Source organism: Amblyomma americanum, chromosome 1 (assembly GCF_052857255.1).
Source record: "Amblyomma americanum isolate KBUSLIRL-KWMA chromosome 1, ASM5285725v1, whole genome shotgun sequence".
NCBI lineage: Eukaryota > Metazoa > Arthropoda > Arachnida > Ixodida > Ixodidae > Amblyomma > Amblyomma americanum.
Genome location: NC_135497.1, coordinates 18,665,382 through 18,676,221, shown reverse-complemented (window position 1 = coordinate 18,676,221; position 10,840 = coordinate 18,665,382). Strand labels below are relative to the sequence as shown.

At 42.3% G+C, this 10,840-nt stretch overlaps 1 long non-coding RNA gene across 1 annotated transcript; it reads left to right on the top strand.

Moving 5' to 3' along the window:
* The first annotated feature begins 1,924 nt into the window (after positions 1-1,924).
* LOC144131054 (uncharacterized) lies at positions 1,925-9,868 on the top strand. Its single transcript, XR_013314479.1, has 4 exons — positions 1,925-2,105; positions 7,933-7,985; positions 9,592-9,645; positions 9,773-9,868. It is a non-coding gene; the product is annotated as an uncharacterized LOC144131054 (long non-coding RNA).
* Positions 9,869-10,840: the final 972 nt, after the last annotated feature.

Genomic DNA, 10,840 nt, shown 5'->3' with positions numbered 1-10,840 from the left:
AAACCGGATTCTGCTTTCAGTGATGACACGCTGACGTCGTATGAATATGAAGAGCGAATAAACCTGGCTGCTCTGTCTTGAAGTGATTGAAGTGCGTTTATGAGCTAGGCGTGATTCGGGTTCCAAATGGGTAATGCATATTCTAACATTATTCTTACGAGAGAGTTATAAGCTAATAATTTTAGGTGTTGAGTGGCATGGCTGAGGTGACGGTGTAAAAATCCAACCGTTTTGTTATCAGACGCAATGATTATGTGGGAGGTCCAGGACAAGTCACTACACAGGGTGACACCTAAATACTTATATGATAGAACTGACTGCAAAGGGATCTTAGCTATTACGTAGAGAAAATCAAGCGGGTTACGACGGCGGTGAAATGACAAGCGTTTACATTTATGAGTGTTAACCTGCATTAACCAATCGTCATACCAATGCTGAATGCGGTTAAGGTCGTGTTGAAGCGTTGTTTGGTCGGAGATATTAGTTACAGTGCGGTAAATAACGCAGTCATAGGCAACATAAACAATCTACGTCTACTGCACAACAAAGGCATTCGTCACGTAGCAAATGCTCCCTATGACGCCCATACAAAAGAACTATTTTCCTCTTTTAATGTGCTTCCTTTACAGCATGTCCATCAATTCAACCTCATTATGAAATACAAAAAAGCCATAAAAAATAACAGCAGCACTTTTATAAAGCTCTGTAATCTAAGAAAAACTCTAGAAACACCCTACCTCAATAGAAAAAGAGAATTATGGTCAATTCCATTTTCACGCACAAATTGTGGCCTACACAGACCACAGTACAACATGCCGAAGTACCTTAATCTATTGGAAGAAAATAATATTGACATATATACATCTCAAAGAAAAAATTGAAAAATTAACTCATATTACAAAGCATGTAACTAACTCTGCTATTTCTTTTGTGATTCCGGAGTGGAAAACAAGCACTGTACTTTGAACAAAATTGTCCCTTCAATGTTCTGTACTTTTTATGTTTGCTGTTTTATTGTTGTAGTTAATGTTGTTCCTATGACCTATAAATTACTTAAGCGATGTTGTGTTTGAGCGCGTGCATGATTTTGGTGTTATTTAAGTTTTATTCTGTTTTGTATAGAAGTGCAGGAACCACGTCAAGCTACTATGAAAGTAGCTTTTGTTGCTGTCCCAGTATTTTTTTCCTGGCTGATTGTGTAAAAAATGCTGAATAAAAAGGATTTGGGTTTGGACCCATTGGTGGGTAAATCGTTAATGTAAATTAAAAATTGAAGTGGACCTAGTACCGACCCTTGGGGTACGCCTGAAGCTAATGGTAGGGTAATGGAACTACATTTGTTAACCACACCAAACTGCCAACAATTATAAATTCTTCACTCCATTTTAAGATATCGGATGGCATATTCAAGTAGGAAAGTCTGAATAGTAAACGTTTATGTGGAACCTTGTCGAACGCTTTCACAAAATCTAAGAAAATGGCGTCGGTCTGCTGGTTATAGTCGAGATTAATATCCAGATAATGAACATATATGGCCAGCGGCGTTTGACAAGAAAAACCTTTGCGAAAACGATGCTGTGCAGAATGGAAAAAAGTTGTTCGAATAGAGGAAGCTCATGATGTGCGTGTAGATGACGTGTTCCATGAGTTTGCAGTGCACGCTATCAGAGAAATGGGACGGTAATAAAGTGGTGAACATTTTTTAAAGCGTAAGCGACATTGGCCACGAACTTGCGATTTCGCTGTGGCACTCCTGAGGAGGAGGCACAGAGCCGTTGCCTAGCAACGGCTGCAGCTGGCGGACGCCGCACTTGCCGCGCCATCTGGCATGACGTCACACCGTGCGCCTCGCCGCCGCCGCCGTTTGGTATGACGTCACGCCGCTTCCTTCTTTGTTACGCTCGCCTCCGCTCGCTTCGCCAGCTATGTTGCATGCCTGATAACATGTCGGAGGATTGAAAATGAGTGCTCGCGTGCGCCGCAACCACAGCTGAGGCAGCAGTATGGACGGCGACAAGTCTGCTAAGCTGGAGGAGGCCTGGAATCGACCGCGGAACGAGATGAAGCGGAAACGAATCGCCCAGGAAACAGACGAACAGCGCGCCGTAAGACTGGTTTAACGCCGCCGTGAATATGCAGCCGCGAGACGGGCACGTTATGTGTCGTCTTTAATGCAACAACATAGCCAGACAACCAGAGTAACCTGGACTTGCAATCAAGTTAAACCAAGGCTAACCAAGCTATGCCCTAGCTTTCACTACGTATATCCTGGCATAGCCTAACTAAGGCACTGCCAATGTTTACCTGATTTGTAGACTGGAACGACCTTCCCGCTTTTCCAATATTTTGGCGGTTGACCTGATGAAAGTGACTGTGAGAAAATTAGGCACTGAAATTTTGCACAAATGTCGCTTGTATTCTTTAGAACTTTGAAGTTAATGTTGTCAACGCCAGATGCATATGAAAGTTTCAGGTTATCAATTAAGGACGAAATACCCGATGACGTTAATGAGAATGCCATCATTGCATGATCGATCCTTGAAAGTGGCGTAGGAAATGTTGTTTCTGTTTCGTTTGTAAAGACCGATGAAAAAGCCGCGTTGAACACAGCAGTGCACTCAGCGTTAGTAACAACTGCAACAGATTCATCTCTAAGGCTATCTCGGGAGTAAGGTGGGGGTGATTAGCCAGAATTTTTCGGGTCACTGTAGGCATATTAGGTACATCTGAAAAAAACTGCGCTTGGCGTCATGTATTACCAGCCAGAATAAATTTTTGGGCTTGGCGGTATTTTCCCTATGCGTCACTTGTGCCCTGAAATTTGGCTGAGCGGTAAATACGTTTCTTTTTGTTTTTCCAGACGTTTTAATCTTTCACTGAACCATGGCTTTTGTGAACTAACGCGAAAACTGAATTGGAGAAGGAATTTATTGTCAAGGCTGCCTACCTTACCTTTGAACAATCACCAATTTTCGTGAATGCTTCGAGAGTAAAAAACTAGGGCCAAAAACTTGATAAAATTCATTAAGTCTCGTATTTATCATCACATAATTTCCTTTATCGTAAAGACGGATAGTTTTGTTGCATTTCCGATGACAGATGAGTGCGAGCTCAAAGTTAGAATGAATGACTTTGTGGTCGCTAATCTCAGGAAGGTGTGCAAATTTGTGTTACGCGAGTCGGTTCTAGTACTACTTGGAGGAGATTTAAATTGTGGGAAAAGTCTAGAAATTATCTTTCTTCCCTTCTGTTAGCTCTTGGTCTAGTCCGGCTATGCCAATCAATATTTGGAAAACTAAAGTCGCTTAAAAGAAATATATGCGAATTAGAGTGCTTTGTAATAAGTTGACTTAATGCGTTACTGAGCTCACTACAAAAATCATGATTTTGGTGTGGTGGCTTGTATCAGTAAAACCGCGTGTGATGCAGCCTGAAAGTTAAACTACAGCATTTCGAGGTCAGATAAATTGTTAACTGGACAGCGTGATAATTCCTGGCAGACTGCAACAAGTACGCCGCCTCCTCGTGCGTCTGTGCAGTTGTTTCGAAAAACTGGAAATGGGGCAGTCAACCAGTACTTCGTTATCTGTGATGTCACTGTTAGGCCAAGTTTCGGTTAAGATCAGTAGGTTGCTGCAGGATAACGAAACAAGATTAGAAACACGTTCGCGCTTAGAAAGAAAACTACGAATGCTAGTGTAAATAGGGGAGAAAGCAAAGTCAGACAGACGAGCATCTTTGGCGCAATTTTTTTATTGTTCGGTACGAGGGGATTGCGACTCTAACTGTGAAGCACGGGGGGCTGGCATTTCTTTTTCTGTTTGCGAATATTCATCGAAAACATATCGCTTGCGACTGATATGCAAAGCTTTGTAGCGCAAAGCATACACCGCTGAATTTTTTTTAGCAAAGGTGGCCAAATGTTTGCAAGCATTTCTGCCTTTTAGGCAAAAGTCTTCGCTAACACTGAATTCCTTTCCCTTTACTTTACGTCCGTTTGAAAGAATAGCCTCTTTGGGTTTATGTGGCATAAATTTGCCAATTATGGGACCGATGCATAATGTGCAAGGTGATGGGCGCGTTCAGTGTTATCGGGGCCAATCGCTAAGCTCATATTATCAAGGCAATGGCGAATGACTGTTTCTTCAGAGCCTGAAAAATTTTCGGACGGGTTAGTATCGGGAATGCCATAACGTATAAGGCTGTTTCGACATGAGAGATTTTCAGCATCGGGGATTCTGGCCTCCAGAAAGGCGATCTGGCAAGCCATTTCAGCATTCTGGGATTTTATACACTGAACCTCGATTTTTAGGGATGAAAAAGCATGAAAATGGGTCTCCAGATTGCCCATACGCTTATTTAGGCTAGCTATGGCGCTGTCAGTCGATTTAAGCTGATTTTAAGGTCTCGCATTCGGTAATAAGTGTAGTTTGACCGGCAGATAATTTATGTAGTTCGGCAAGCTAAACTTCATAATTGTTATGACCGGGTTAGTCTCAACGTCGCCCGTCAAAAGCAGCAAGGAGCGCATAACATGACTGTATTCAATATGATAAGAAAACGCAGCACTGAGGGCTCGGCAGCTGCATTTAACAGTAGTTGCTGAACTCTTGGCAAATAGAGAATACTGATTACCAACCTGCGTGAAGAAAACGAACGGCTTAGGGGCCTGCGTGGAAGCACAGCCCACAGAGCGGCGACGATGGTCGGTGTCCTTTTATATCTAGAATTGTTGGCTGCAGTGACGAGGCTATCCAGGTTGCTTCGGGGAACAGATACTCAGGTAGGTGCTCTGTCGCACCGTGTCTGTTGCTTCCGGGTGTATTCCAGGTCAGGATGCTTGTTCCTTTCGAGCCCCGGCATAAGAACTCAATATAGCTTCCCCCCCCCCCCCCCCCAAAAAAAAAAAAAAACATTTCATAGATGAAAACCTGACAGCACAAAAAAAGCTCTTCTGGATGATGAAACCACGAGTGCTGAAAAATAGTAGAAATTAGCCTGGGTAAAGAACAAAAAAAATGTTCGTGCTTCGCAGCCCCCGCAGCCGCAGTGTCACGTTTGCTCTGTAGATGACTTGGAAAAGCCATGATAAGATGGCCGCTCGCTCGAAACATTTCACGCACCCGTGAGCATGATCAGCCTATCTCACAGTTATTCCGACCACAGTTCTTTTAACTCTCAGTATAGCAGAAAAAAAAAGTTCACATGCTTCATTTCAACGCACGTTTGATATGTAAAAAAACACGCCGTCGATATGTCCTCAAATACGCTGCACCATTCTTTCGATATTCTAGCGTTTACCAACACGTTGTTGTCTAATGACAGTGATGCAGTACACTTGACAGGATGTAAATGCATATCGTTATGTCAATGAAATATGAAAAGAGGGGGTGTCGCTCTTTACGTAAAAAGAAATATTTATAATCTGAGCTCAAAATGCTGCCTCGTTACTGACCACTTCGAATCCCTACTTGCTAGGTGTATCACCACCTTAATTACGGTTGTTTACAAGCCCTCATCCGGTTTAGCTGGCATCTTTCTTGGATTTGTGGGAAAGGTCTGCGAATATTGTGCACAACTTCGGATGCCTGTGATCATTTGCAGTGATTACAGCACTGATGCATTCTCAGTGCGTCCCATTAAGCAACAGCTCTCTTACTTCTTTCTCTCATTTGGCTGTGACAATGTGATACAAACTACACAAAAAGGACGTATCAGTGAACTGTGTTTTACAAACTGTGATATTCAGAAGGTAGAAGCTGGTGATTTAGTATATTCTGTAAGCGACCACCCACATATTTTTACTTTTCTGCACCGAACAAATTACCGCAAAATGCATAATCTGCTTCCGCTGCCGTCATCTATAAAAAAATTGATTAAAATATTAGTGAAATTATCCGAGAATTTGTTGCTACGCCTGATTGAGATGATGTATTCCAAATAAAAGACTCCGACAGTGCATATAATCTGTTTATACACACAATCATCCAACTTTTTGAGTAAGCGATCCCTTTTATGGAATTGCAAAGAAAGTAACAAATTGCAGAAGTTGGGGATTGTTAGTTTGCTTCTCAAAAGCATCAGGCACTGAGATAAACTTTCCGACTTGTTCATAAAAAACGAGGAACCCACAACATTTCGCTTAATTGGAAGAAATTAGAATCAAGGCACTGTTATTAAACGAGCACACGCAATGTATTATAAAAACAAATTTTTTAAACATGCCGAAGACTCCAAAGGGGTATGCGAAGTGTTCAATGGAATAAGGTCAAGAAATGGTAAAGAGTCTATTTTGCAGTTTCCTGGCTTAGAATAGAAGGCAGGTCGTACACTAGACCTAATCTCACCAATATACCCAACGAGGACTTTTTTCAATTCTAGAGGCTCGAGCGCTTCTGACTGCAGTTCCTATCGCACTAAAAGCACAAAGAATTGAATATTCCTGTCTCCCACAAGAGATTAAGAAATACAAAGCTTACTGCAGAAGTTAAAAGCGATAGCGCTAGCCACGATGACGAGGTGAAAGCATCCAACTTTAAAGCAGTAGTCCATATAGTTTGCACCACTCTGTCACACACATGTAATTTATTCTTATGTTCAGGTGCTTTCCAGTGTCAGTCAAAAGTCGGAACGTCTCGATAGTATACAAAAGTAGAGATCCAAATAACCTAAATAATTATAGTCCGAGTTCTGTGCTACCGACTTTTTAAAAATATTTGAGCACGTTATAAACACCAGATTTCTAAGCTCCTGCCATGTTAACTAACACAATTATTAAGTACACCACTGTGGTTTCCAGAGTCACAAATCTTCTGATCAAATTCTGCTAAAAATTAAACATAAAGTAATTGAGATTTTCGAGCAGAAACTATACACTTGGGTTATTTCTCGACTTCAGCCGCCGCGGTGGCTGAGTGGTTGTAGGGTACTCGGCTGCTGTCCCGAAAAACGTGGGTTCGATCCCGGCCGCAGCGGTCTCATTTAGATGGAAGCGAAATTCTAGAGGCCAGTTTACTGTGCGATGTCAGTGCACGTTAAAAAAACCCAGGTGGTCGAAATTATCCGGAACACTACACTACGGCCTCTCTCATAGCCTGAGTCGCTTTGGGATGTTAAACCCCGATAAACATTTAACAATACACCAAACCATTTTTTGACTTCAGCAAAGTGTTTGACAGTATCAAAGATGATATACTATAGGAAAAAAAAAATACGAAATATTGGCATTTTAGGTATCGGTCGGTAACTTTCAAAAAGTATATGGCGGACAACTGTATGATCGCTCAAGCCCGAAGGCTTCATCGCATTCGTTTAGTAATGGGTTTTATGGCTCGACGCCGACTGCTTGCGGCGTTCGTTCTTTTTTTCTTGATGTGCATCGAACTGACTAATAACTTCAGCATCCCGCTTCGAGATGAACGCGAAAGTTTGCGAAGAAAATCAGTGGGATGTCCAGCGCCAGATATGGTATACCTATCACACCATGTTGTAGGAATTGACTCAGTGTAGATTACAGTCGAGGGTACGAAGCTATAAGTTCTCGCTTTGATGTGATATTTAATGGAAGTTGTAATAACCTGCGATGCCAACTCCGTAGCGTTCTGGGACTGCTGAGACCGAGGTGACGGATACTATTTCCAGCCGCGTCAGGTACATATGCATGGAGAAAATGCGAACGTGAAGGCGTGCCGTTCGATGGAGCACATTAAAGTACCACTAGCGGTCAAAATTTGAACCTCTCCCCTCTGATGTCCTATACCCAAGGTATACCCAAGGCACAGCTTCGGTACATAAAGCTCAATCTGCAGCAAGCCATGCGAGTGCCGTAATTAATTGCAAGCCGGTGTCCCAGGCACTGAAACTCTGGTGAAGCATTCGAGGAAATCCGTATTTTATTTTTATATTCTGCATATATTTTTACACATTTTATAGGGAAATTCACTGCTTCAATGAGGACGGGATACTTACAGCCTTTTGTTATTCAGGTGAGTACTCGCTACTGCCTCGACTCTCTCGTACGATTCGCATTGCCTGACAGAGCGGTACCGCGACCCAACTTCTTGAGAACTTAGAACGCTCTTATTTTCAATGCATCTGTGATGTGCCGCCTCTGCTATGCCAAGCCATTTCTCCTCTGGTCAAAAACATCTGATTCTCTCCGGGGATGTTGAAGAGAACCCCGGTCCGTTTTCTGAGGCAGAGCAACGAGAGCTGCTAGGGGCCATCCGTGCTTTACCAGAGTTGCAGAAGGGCCAGAAGAGGGTCCTAGACGAATTGCACGAAATTCAAGCGAGCCAGAAACCGGTCGGTAAAAACCTGCTACACTTACAGACCTAATTTTTCTGATAGAAAACGACGTCACTGGGTTTAAAAACGTAGGCACTGAATTAAAAGAACTTTTTTTTTAATTCCAAGCAAGAACACGTATGTATCCCGTCCTCATGGGGGTCAAACGCATGCATATCCTGACGCAGCCCATCCGGCCCAATTTAAGGCACAAAATCTAACCATCTAACCTTAACCATCGAACTGGAGGCAATCTTGCCTCAGCAAGGCAATCGGGCAAATATATCACGAAGGAACAACCTAGTCATTTTTTGGGGCTGGAAGACAGCAATGATGGAAAGTGGGAAGAGTCTGAAGGCAACGTTATCAGGATTTGTAGTAAATATTTGGGACTAACAATCGAATCATCGGCAGCTGAGCGCCCTCATAGGATTGGTAGGTTTCCTCAGGATAATAATAGGCCGATTACTACAGTTTTCTTTCTTCAAAGGAAAAGTCAAGTTTCTCGCTAATGCACATAATACCAAAAATGCCCAGATATTAGAAGCAAGGACTTTTCCAGTCATGTGCGTTTGTAAAAAAAGAAACTGCTTGCGTTTGGTGAAGAAGAGGGCAACAAAAATATAAGCTTCATTTCAACAAATTGATTATCGGAAGGAAAACGTTCGGCTATAACAGTACTTCTGGCATGGAAGGAATTGTCCAACAACAATAACAATCAAAATCCGGAGTCAGAAAGAGCATACCTGAAAATTATGAACTTGAGTTTTTTCTTGTTAATTGTCGGAGCATCAAAAATAAAAAAAGAAGAGTTCTTTGCTCTGCTAGCTACCCCTGAAGGTGATATCGTACCAGGCAGTAAATCGTGCTGGAGAACACAATTTTTGGCGCAGAAATATTTCCCTACAAATATAACGTCTATCGCAAAGATTGTGATGCTGGCGACGGCACTCCCTTTATTCTTATGAACAAAAAGATGAGATTTCATGGGAGCACTTAAGTCACCTTACGTGCATCAAGGCGAAAACCTTGGTGTCGTCTTGTGGAGCTGTCCAGCTCAACACGATAGCCTCACGCTTCTCGAATCAGTTTTGGTTTCAAGTTACGACATACTACACCTTCGTTCTTTCTGATGTGTTCGCTATATCCGGTTTCAACTCACGTAATATGCCTACACGGTCGTTTCGTCGTACTAGATGGCCGAGTGGTTACGGCGATGAACCGCTAATCTATTACGCTGTGCCCGCCTGGGTTAGAAACCCGTCTTCATCTAAATTTGTTTTTGTTTCATTTTTTTATTGACAGGTGGAGCTGACACTTCTTGTGCACTTTTCCTGCGCACAGGTCTTGCGCACACTGGTGAGGCAAGAAAGGCTTTCTGCTTAAAAAGCATCCCACTATCGTTCATTGACCCTTCATGTCAAGCTATTCGGCGCAAAATTGAACTGTACAATGAGCTCTACTTTTCCATCGGATCTTTTTACAGGCGCCCAAACTGCACTAATTCCCGACAGTTTGAAGTACTGTCTGATGTTCTGTAGTCCTTCAGATCGGACACCGTTCTTCTTGGTTGGGACTTTCATTTCCCTGAAATTGTTTGGAAAAATAAATTACGTGTTTGATTAGTTGAGACTTTCATTAGCTTCATTAGTTGTGTGAAGTTTGTGACCTCATATATGAGGTGAAGTCGCTCATGCGCTACCACTCTTGATCTTGTGCTCTGTAATAACCATGAGATTATGTAGTGAGTCACAATTCCTGGTATTGGTGATCATGAGGTTGTTATCGGTGCTACTCTCTGTAAGCCCTTAAGTATTCAGAGCTAAGGTTTTTTTTGTATTATTGAGGCAAAGTTAATGGAATGACGCAGGATATGTTCGCGTTTCTACCCGAGTTTTAAGACTGCTCTGAATTAATAGAAATTAATAGCGTGTGGAATCTTCCCGTCAACTCGCTTCTTTCGTTCACCGACATGTCACGTTGAAAATCTTTACTGGAAAACGCAGAAAAGATAAACCATGGGCGAAAATAAAGGACTTTCCGGCTTTGATACGTAAAAGCGTCGACTTTATCAGCGCTACAGGGATGGGAGGCCTGATGGATTACGCCACCAGCTCAGTCAATTTGGCTTCTGCTTGAAAAACCAGGTAAAAGAAGCTAAGAATATATTTTTTGTTTTGCTGAAAGAAAATTCACGTACGAAACCAAAGGAAGTATCGAAAATATTACGTCTAGTAGAAAAGATTCGGTTAGTGTTCCCGCTATTTCTAATTGTCAAACTCCTGTACATTATGACGGCGATAAGGCAACACTTTTTAATGCATCACATCAGTGTTTGTAGAATGCTGCAAAGGAAACCTGCCACCTATCCTGCAGTATCTTTCTGAACTCATGCTTGATATTGTGGTCACGGAGAGCGGCCTGTTTTCACTACTTCAGCGCCTCAATCCGTCATCTGATGGCAGACGTAATATCTATTCTGTTTTGAAGAAATATGTCCGATCACTAACACCCCTCTTTGTCATTCTATTTAAGAAATCATTATAGGATAAAG